The following is an 8,473-nucleotide window of genomic DNA, read 5'->3' as shown; positions in this document are numbered from 1 at the left end:
CAAAATAGGTCATCCACGCGAATCATGATCTGCCAAAAGTCACATGATGACTATTCTTCTAACTAATCTTCCTGTCTGCTAAACTCCACTGCTGTTAAAATAACTTTTTGCTTCATGCAGCTAGGTGCAATTCTAGACAGTGTGGAGGACAGTCACAGTAGGCAACCTGTTTTCAACATAATTATGCAGGTGTTAAGGTTAGGACCGCTGCTGAGACCACCGTTAGTGCTAGCACTATCCATCTAATGCTAGTGCTAGCGCTTTCCACCCTCCACCACCCCCATCAACAAGTCTTCCTGGCCAAGAGCCGGTTATTTCGTCGAAATGCGAAGAACTTCGTTTGAACAGACCCTCAAATTGCCTTGGTGACATAAACCCGAACTCTAGATTGACAGCTGTTGCGTATTAGCAAAAATCAATAAATCTGACTTTTAGGTCAGCAATAGTTTGAAGACTGATATCACATATTTCCGTTTTCCGCCTGGTTGATTGAAACACCAGCCGCCGACACATGCAGTATACTGTCACTCACAAGCAGTTGTTTGTATTGAACATACAGTAAATTGTGGGGCAAATAACCAATATGCGTAAGCTTTAAAAAAAGAAAATGACAGTCTCACCCTTAACCTCTTAAGCTTTAGGCCCTATTTGACTAATTTCTGCCTAAAAACCCAAACTAACTGCTTATAAAAGAAAAGATGATCAGATACAAAAGCAGGATGCCACCCTTGAGCCCAGCCCACTAAAATTGCATAAAAGTGGCATATTTGACTGTGTTCCTTGCGGTTTGAAGTGCGCTTCAAAATACACATTGTGGTCATTTAAAGATCCTCAAGCAGATTCCACCTGACAGTAACATGCAGATGTGCACACTCTGGTGGCATCATTTTTGAATGCACGTTTTTCTAGAAGACTGTGGAAACTGACAGTTTAATGAGTTCTCTTTCAGTCAACTTGGTTCAACCCCTCAATATGGGATACACACTCTTGTGTACCTTTCGCTGAAGACCCCTATTCAATCCCACCTGGTCCATGCCGGTGACGCTTGCAGGTAGCCTATTACCCGGCCCAATAAAGGGATGCAGCAAGCAAGCACGCCATTTCATCCTTTCCACTTTTCACTCATTGACTGTCCAAAGTGTACTGTCGGTGTATTATTTTACCTTACTACAATTTAACTGTTCTACTGAGAATGATTGGGGTGGTAAGTTGTCTCTACTGGAATCTACTGACAGTTCAGCTTGACATTCTAAACATGATTTGAAAAGAATTTGGTAAGCTAAGATGAGCATCTGTTACCTCTCTGAGCTAGCAGGCTAACACACACTCATTGTTACTCGCTCTGGCCACGGCCAAGCGTGTGTCCACTCTACATGCACTCAGTTGCCCCCTGGCGACACTAAGGTTATGTTATGCCCAAACACTTCATTCCCAATGTCATCTCCATAGCGTACTGCAGCAATGCAGCAGTATTGCTCCCTTTCCAATTCCCCGCCCTTTTCCTCCCTGGAGTGTAAGAACACCAGGACGGTGTCATTCAAAGTTTGGGATCACTTTTTTGTCTGCTTTTGTCTATGCAGTGCCATCCCGAATTGGATTATGTTTGTTGAGCCTTACAATTCTAGGGGATTGCAGCCCCCTGTAGGGATCTCCACCCACGTGTGGGTGGTTTCCTGGGATCCGTCAAGGTTGGCTCTGTTTCGTAGATATATACGTCTACAATTTCTGAAACACAGTTGCCCACTGTGTTTCAGAAAAAAAGATGAAGCATCATCTCTATGTGTGATTCATCTTGTGATTATGTTATACTGTTTGATGTATCCCCCTTTAGCTCATCTCCATGTTATGCTTATCAAATGGCCCATCCAGTCTAAGACAAAGGCTAACATTCATCACCTGTCATATTGTCTGTCACTCTGACCTCACTTACAGGACGCTGAGACGGGCTAACTTTAAGACTGAGGCTCCATGGATAGAACACCGAAGAATTATGCAGTATCGATGAGTTTTCATTCGAATGATATATGTTTTAATCTCCTCAAGGACCAATGCAGAGAGAGGGAAGAGAGACAAGTCTTTCATCTGAGGGGGGCCTTTGAAGGAAACACACCTGGCCGTGAGTGACAGACATTTTTTAAGAGATAGGACTCATTGCCAGCCTGACATTGGCTCCTGAGAGAGAGGATGCCAAATATATGCCAGTCCCTGTTGGGCCATCACAGGGAGAGGCATACGCATGCTGGGAGCACCAGAATTTACCCCATCTAAGGGCTTTAATCTCATACATGAGCCTAACCTTTCCCTTATAGGTACGGCCCCCTCTGATTTGGTGTCAGAGTTTGTTGAGTCCCTGTCATCCTCTCCATTCTATTGGAGATCCATGGTATCTGCGGTGTCTTGAAGTATTAAAAGTTGATAAATCAATTTTGGGAAAATCAAGACCCTTAATAAGTATTAAAAAGTCTTATCACGATTTTATGAGGTCTTGAATTTTGTAGGTATTTTTCTGAATTAGACTCTGTCCAAAGAGTTTGAGTCCTAAAAACTTTTAGTAAAAGTTCGTGAATTTATTAGTTTTATTAAAAAACTAAGATGAACCGGAAATTCTGTTGTATGATAGTGGTCTAGTCTATTGCAAAGTAAAACTGTTAAGTTAAAGGTGTCACTGATGTAAACGGTTACAGCTCGAAGTGGCGGTGAGGTCTGGAAAAATATTGACAAGGTCTTTAAGAAAGGTATTGAAATTAACCTCAAGATTCCTGTATATACCCTGGAGATCCATGCCCTGTGGGCTATAGGTGCAGTGCTAGGCTAGCCGAGATCCATGAGTATGACACAGGCAGACGGAGAGAGTGGTGGGAGACTGGGCGGCCCCTCGGTCCTGTGGTGAGTCCCCTGGGCTGCAATGGAAAGTGACCGTGGTAATTAATCCATCTTCACTTTTTTATCCTCCCAATATTGAGCCTCCCGGGACAGTGTTCATTGAAGGGCATGTTCTCTCTAAGAATCATTTCTCCTTCCTTTCTTTCCTGAGAGAAAGAGAATGGGAGGGAGTGAGTTTTGGAAGGGGGGGGAGGAGAGAGAGAGAGAGAGAGAGAGAGAGAGAGAGAGAGAGAGAGAGAGAGATTAAGGACCAACTTAAAATGGAGGTAATGACAGTCTTACAATGAAATAGGGATGAAGGACATGGAATGATTTCAAACATGTAAGTCATTTGGGGGTCTTCATCATGTAAGAATGAAGTTATGCTGTCATGTGCCTACAGTAACATGCATTTGCTGAAGATCCCAAAAGACTCCTATAATCTGCCCTTTGAGAGTTTAAATGTTTTCGGCCGCAACTCCTCGACAGAACTCACATCACTCACCACTTTCAAAAATAAACTCCAGCAGATCATAGTTGACTGTTGTTCCTGCTGATTGCCCCCCCCCCCCCCCCCCCACATACACACACACGCATACACACACACCCCGCTCTCTTTCCACACATAGGTTAGCTGATTTTGTTTCTATACATTTTATTTATGTATCTTCACTGTCTTTGCCGTTGTCATGTATTGTATGTATTGTTTTATGTTGACCAAGAGTATTTCTGTTTATATGTTTGTTTTTATTCTTGCCGGGGCCCCTTGGCCAGATCGCCATTGAAAATGAGAATTTGTGGGGGGCTTGGGTGGCGTGGCGTGGCGGGTTGGGCGTCGACCATGTGGCCGCGGGGTCCCCGGTTCGAATCCAGCCGGGGACATGTCCTGCATGTCATCCCTCCTCTCTCTCTCGCCCATCCTTCCTGTCTGGTTCTCCACTGTGTCTGTCAGTGGGGATGGAGAATGTGGGTGGGACTGCCCCACTCAGAAAAGATCACTTTAAAAAAAAAAAAATTTAAATAAAAAAGAGAATTTGTTCTCAACTGATTTATCTGGTTAAATAAAGGTCAAATAAAAAATAAAATAAAAATATTAGATGCATTGATTATGTTGCATTGATGCTCAACCTCTCAATAACTCAATTGGCGGTGATTACAGTACACTGTTTATGAGGTCAACTGTATTTGCTGATCTAACTGACATGTGGGTGAAATGTGCTAATCAAGCATGCTGTCCACAATCACAAAAGCAATACCGGTACTCCACCAGCCTACAGAACATTCCAGCCCCAATTTATTTAGCATTCCATTTAGTTCACATTTGGTGGAAATAATCATGTTTAAAACCCTCCATTTCCATGTTGAAATCTGTTCAGTACTGATAAGTTGCACAGAATTTCCCAAGTTGCGTCATGATGAACATAGTAGATCAAAGGAAAGACCCCTTTTTTCTCAGTCTTTATAGTCTAGAATTGGACACATGAGCATTGTCTGTTAACAAGAGGTTGTCCATGTGCCTTATTGGATCACGTTTTCATGTGGTTTATAGTGTGCTTTTTTGTCATGGATGGTCAGAGGCTATAGCTGTACTCACATATAGTACAACCATCTAAAGAGATATTGTACTTGCTACATGAATTCAATTATGAGGTGAATACAATGCTTAGGAGCAGTGTGTACTCTATACAATGTCTTCTCTTTTCACTGTCAGCTTTGTAGTGATTTTATAGTTCAGAATCACCTTGAAAACATAAATGTAGCCTTGTCTGCTTTACCACTCGTGTCCAGAGAACTGGAACTTGTGGATAATAGGCAATGGAAACAGTTAGCTAACACTGGTTAATGGACAGACGCTCGGATGGTGCATTAGTATGATCAATTCTCCTTGGCACCTGGGATTGGTACACTTGAGTGACAAAAAAGCTTGTCAAAGCAATGATGACATATGATATCTGTGGCCTTGTGTGTGTGTGTGTGTGTGTGTGTGTGTGTGTGTGTGTGTGTGTGTGTGTGTGTGTGTGTGTGTGTGCATGTGTGTGTATGCGCATGTGTGGGTGGGGAAGGGGGAGGAGTCAAGCCTCAAAAGGGAATGGTCCTCCACTGGGGTGTGTGTGTGTGTGTGTGTGTGTGTGTGTGTGTGTGTGTGTGTGTGTGTGTGTGTGTGTGTGTGTGTGTGTTTCTAAGACAACCTCAAAGTAATAAGGAGTATAATAAGGAGTACAGTAAACTTGTCAAGTTGTTATGTGCTCAAGTGTTGTGCTACAGCTCCACTTCACCCAATCATATCAGTTCACTTTACCCACCTTGATGTGGCAGCAGTCCAGGAGAGCACATCATATTGAGCACAAAACAAGAACACACCTCATTCAGCACACCTTATTCATTTAATTAATTTCAAAAAAATGCTAAATCATTGAGACAGTTTGCACAGTACGTCTGACATGATGAGGTAATAAAGTGCCCTCCATAAGTTTTGGAAAGAGGAAGCATTTTGTCTTCTTTTACCTCCTAAATTTCGTTGTTTGGTACCTGTACTGTAGCAATGACAATAAAGTCCATTCATTCATATTCCAACAGTTTAGATTTGAAATTATGAGGATTAAGTAGAGGTTCCCACTGTTAATTCAGTGTTTTCTTTTTTCAGATTGCTGTCACCATTTAGAAATTACAACCCTTTTTATACATAGTCTCCCTATTCCAGAGCACACAAAAAAGAAAAGAAAGAAAGAAAATTGGCTTGGCAGGCGTTTCTGGTTAGTCAGGTGTGTTCCGTTACATCATTTGTGCAAGCATAGGAAAGCTGTCAATGTCTAGTATTGATTCTAGTCTTTGCATTTGCCTTTGGAGTCCACTATTGTGTCTGAACATTGAACATCATCATTTCCTGATGATAAGATTTGAGGTAAAAAGATAACAACAGAAGATGGCTGCAGTACAGGGCTGGCAGAGCATCACCAGAGAATATACCCAGCATCTGGTGGGGTCAATGGGTCGCAGATTTCAGGCGTGAAAAGGATTGTCAACCCAATACTAACCATGAGTACAACATTCTTCCTTTTTCCAATACTTATGGAGGGCACTGTAGCTAAACCATTATATACTGCATTTTTCTTACAGTCTACCAAAATCGAAATGATTTAAGATCATATGCAACTTCAACCAAGTCTAAGATCATAATGGCTTCCAACATTATAATCTCCTTTCTTGTTCAAAGCTCTCAGCATTTGATGATTCAGCCGTTTTTTGCATGATAATAAAGACAGTTGAGGACCAATAGGACACTCTTCAAGGAGACTCTAATTCCCAATCACACTGAAGGGGATACTGCACTAAAAAAGCACTCTTTTAGTGCTCAAATGAATTAAACTGTGGGTCCAAACGCTGCGGTCTCTCGATACCCTGCAGTATTTATTGCATGAGTTGAGGTTTTAACCCATCCTGGCTAGCTTCCCAGCCACAGACAACTGTATCATGGCCTTGTAATCATCCCCTCCCTTCAATTGGCTCAGTCATTCCTCACGTCCCCAGCAGATGCGGGGGTAAGAATTTAGCTAATTCTAGAACAAAAATGTCTGCTGTGCATCACACAGATGGGTGATACATAATACTGGTGGATGTGGTGATTCCACCCTTACTATGGTACAGTACAGTAAAGCACATTGAGACTTATGGAAGAGTGCTGTACTGTCGCTATAAATGCAATCTAGTTATCGTTATCGTTTATCGTTACAAAATACAATCATGTTTTATTGCCACACAAGTTAACCAAGGTTGCTATAATGGGAGATCACAAATGATAGATAGTACCGGTAATTGGATTCCTTCATGGATATATCAAAGACAAACAAGATGACAAACAAGAATATTGTTTACATTTTGTGTCAAATAAACCGACATCTACCAAAACCTTTATATCAGCCTCACAGTATGTATTCATAATAAGGTCAGTTAACACAGAAACACTTGCATTGATGTATTTTGATAGCTTTACAAAACCACAGGGAGCAATAGTCTCCAATGACCTTTAAAGTGTTTCCTGACTAAAGGTACACAACAAACTCAGAGACAAACAAGGTACCAGCTCTGTATTGTACTTCACTCTTTCAAATGGAGGCAAAGTAGCCATCATGAAAGGACAGGCCTTATTTGAAAGAATGGGTCAAATCATGCTGTTTTTCTCCTGCCCATTTCTGTTTATAAAAATCCCCCAAAATATGTTCTTTGAGATATGTGATAATAACATGGCAGATATGAACACTTTCACAGAAGTAAGTTTATCTCAAGTCCCATAAAAGCTGTACAGATATTCATTAGTTGACTATCTGTGCAGTATAGTACAGTGGATTGTGTACATAGCCTTTATTGATGTAAACCAGCTCCTTACCTTCTTGTGATTTTATGCTTTTATGCTTTTTCTAAAAAAAAAAATAAAAAAAAATCCCTTTCCTAACACCAGGGGAGCCACCCCTCCTAAATTTCGTTGTTTGGTACCTGTACTGTAGCAATGACAAATAAAGTCCATTCCATTCCATTCCATTCCATAAACGATATTTGCTTAAAGCTATTCTCTACTATAGTTATATAACATAATCTATTGTGGGTTAATGTTTCCATAACCAAATTGTAGTTAACCCATCTCTAACTACACACATATGCCACATCTATAGCTATGCCTCAAAGGGGGATGAGTGGAGGGACTGAGCTCTTTTGCATTCTATAGTATGACAACTTGTTAAAAGCACATGTCCCTGTGTGTGTGTGTGTGTGTGTGTGTGTGTGTGTGTGTGTGTGTGTGCGTGTGTGTGCGTGCATGTGCGAGTGCATGGGTGTCTGTGTGTGTGACATCAGTGGAGACTCCGTTTCCTTTTATTGTTCCGAACCTTGATGAACTGTGAGGTTTCCATGGCAACAGCACTTCACAAGCAGGAAGATCACTCGGCTCCCTTGGAAGAGATACAGAACTGCTAGGATTCCATGTCTGGGATCACTGTGCCGATCGCTAGTGCACAGTAAAGGCAATGAATTCTCTTTCACAGTGCGACCAAAGCATCTTTAACATCTTCATTTCATCAGCCTGTGCATCATGATTCCAGTTGGGCTACCAGTCCCTATCATGTATTAAGGCATTCACTCTATCTTGACATCATTGAAAAATGTTCTGTGGTTTTAGATACAACAGTAAATACGATTAAGTTGATTAGAGTGCAATATTATACATCTAGAACTCTTTATCCTGTTGGAATTGATAAATATGAATGATTCTGTATATCTATATTGAATATCCAGGTCAACTGAGAGAATAGAGAAAAGGAAAGGCACCGATCGTATATGGGTAAGGACATTAAATATTAAATACGTAGAGTAAAAATAGAATGCATGATGATACCCCTGGTAATGCCATAAAGAGTATAATATACCATACCATATTATGGCACTGGTGAAAATAACAGCTAATGACTGTCCCCTGGTGGTGGGACACAACCTGCACAGGTGTGTTGTCTTCCTTCCACTTACATTTAGGTCAAACATTATTATTTTATTTTTTAATAGCATATCTATTCTGTTGTTCTACTAAATGATTATCTCGCCTTAGAAGAAAAACAATTTTGAT

Source organism: Nansenia antarctica (genome assembly GCF_963989245.1).
Source record: "Nansenia antarctica genome assembly, chromosome: 1".
NCBI classification, from domain to species: domain Eukaryota; kingdom Metazoa; phylum Chordata; class Actinopteri; order Argentiniformes; family Microstomatidae; genus Nansenia; species Nansenia antarctica.
The sequence above is the reverse complement of the archived record's forward strand: the minus strand, read 5'-3'. Positions refer to the sequence as shown.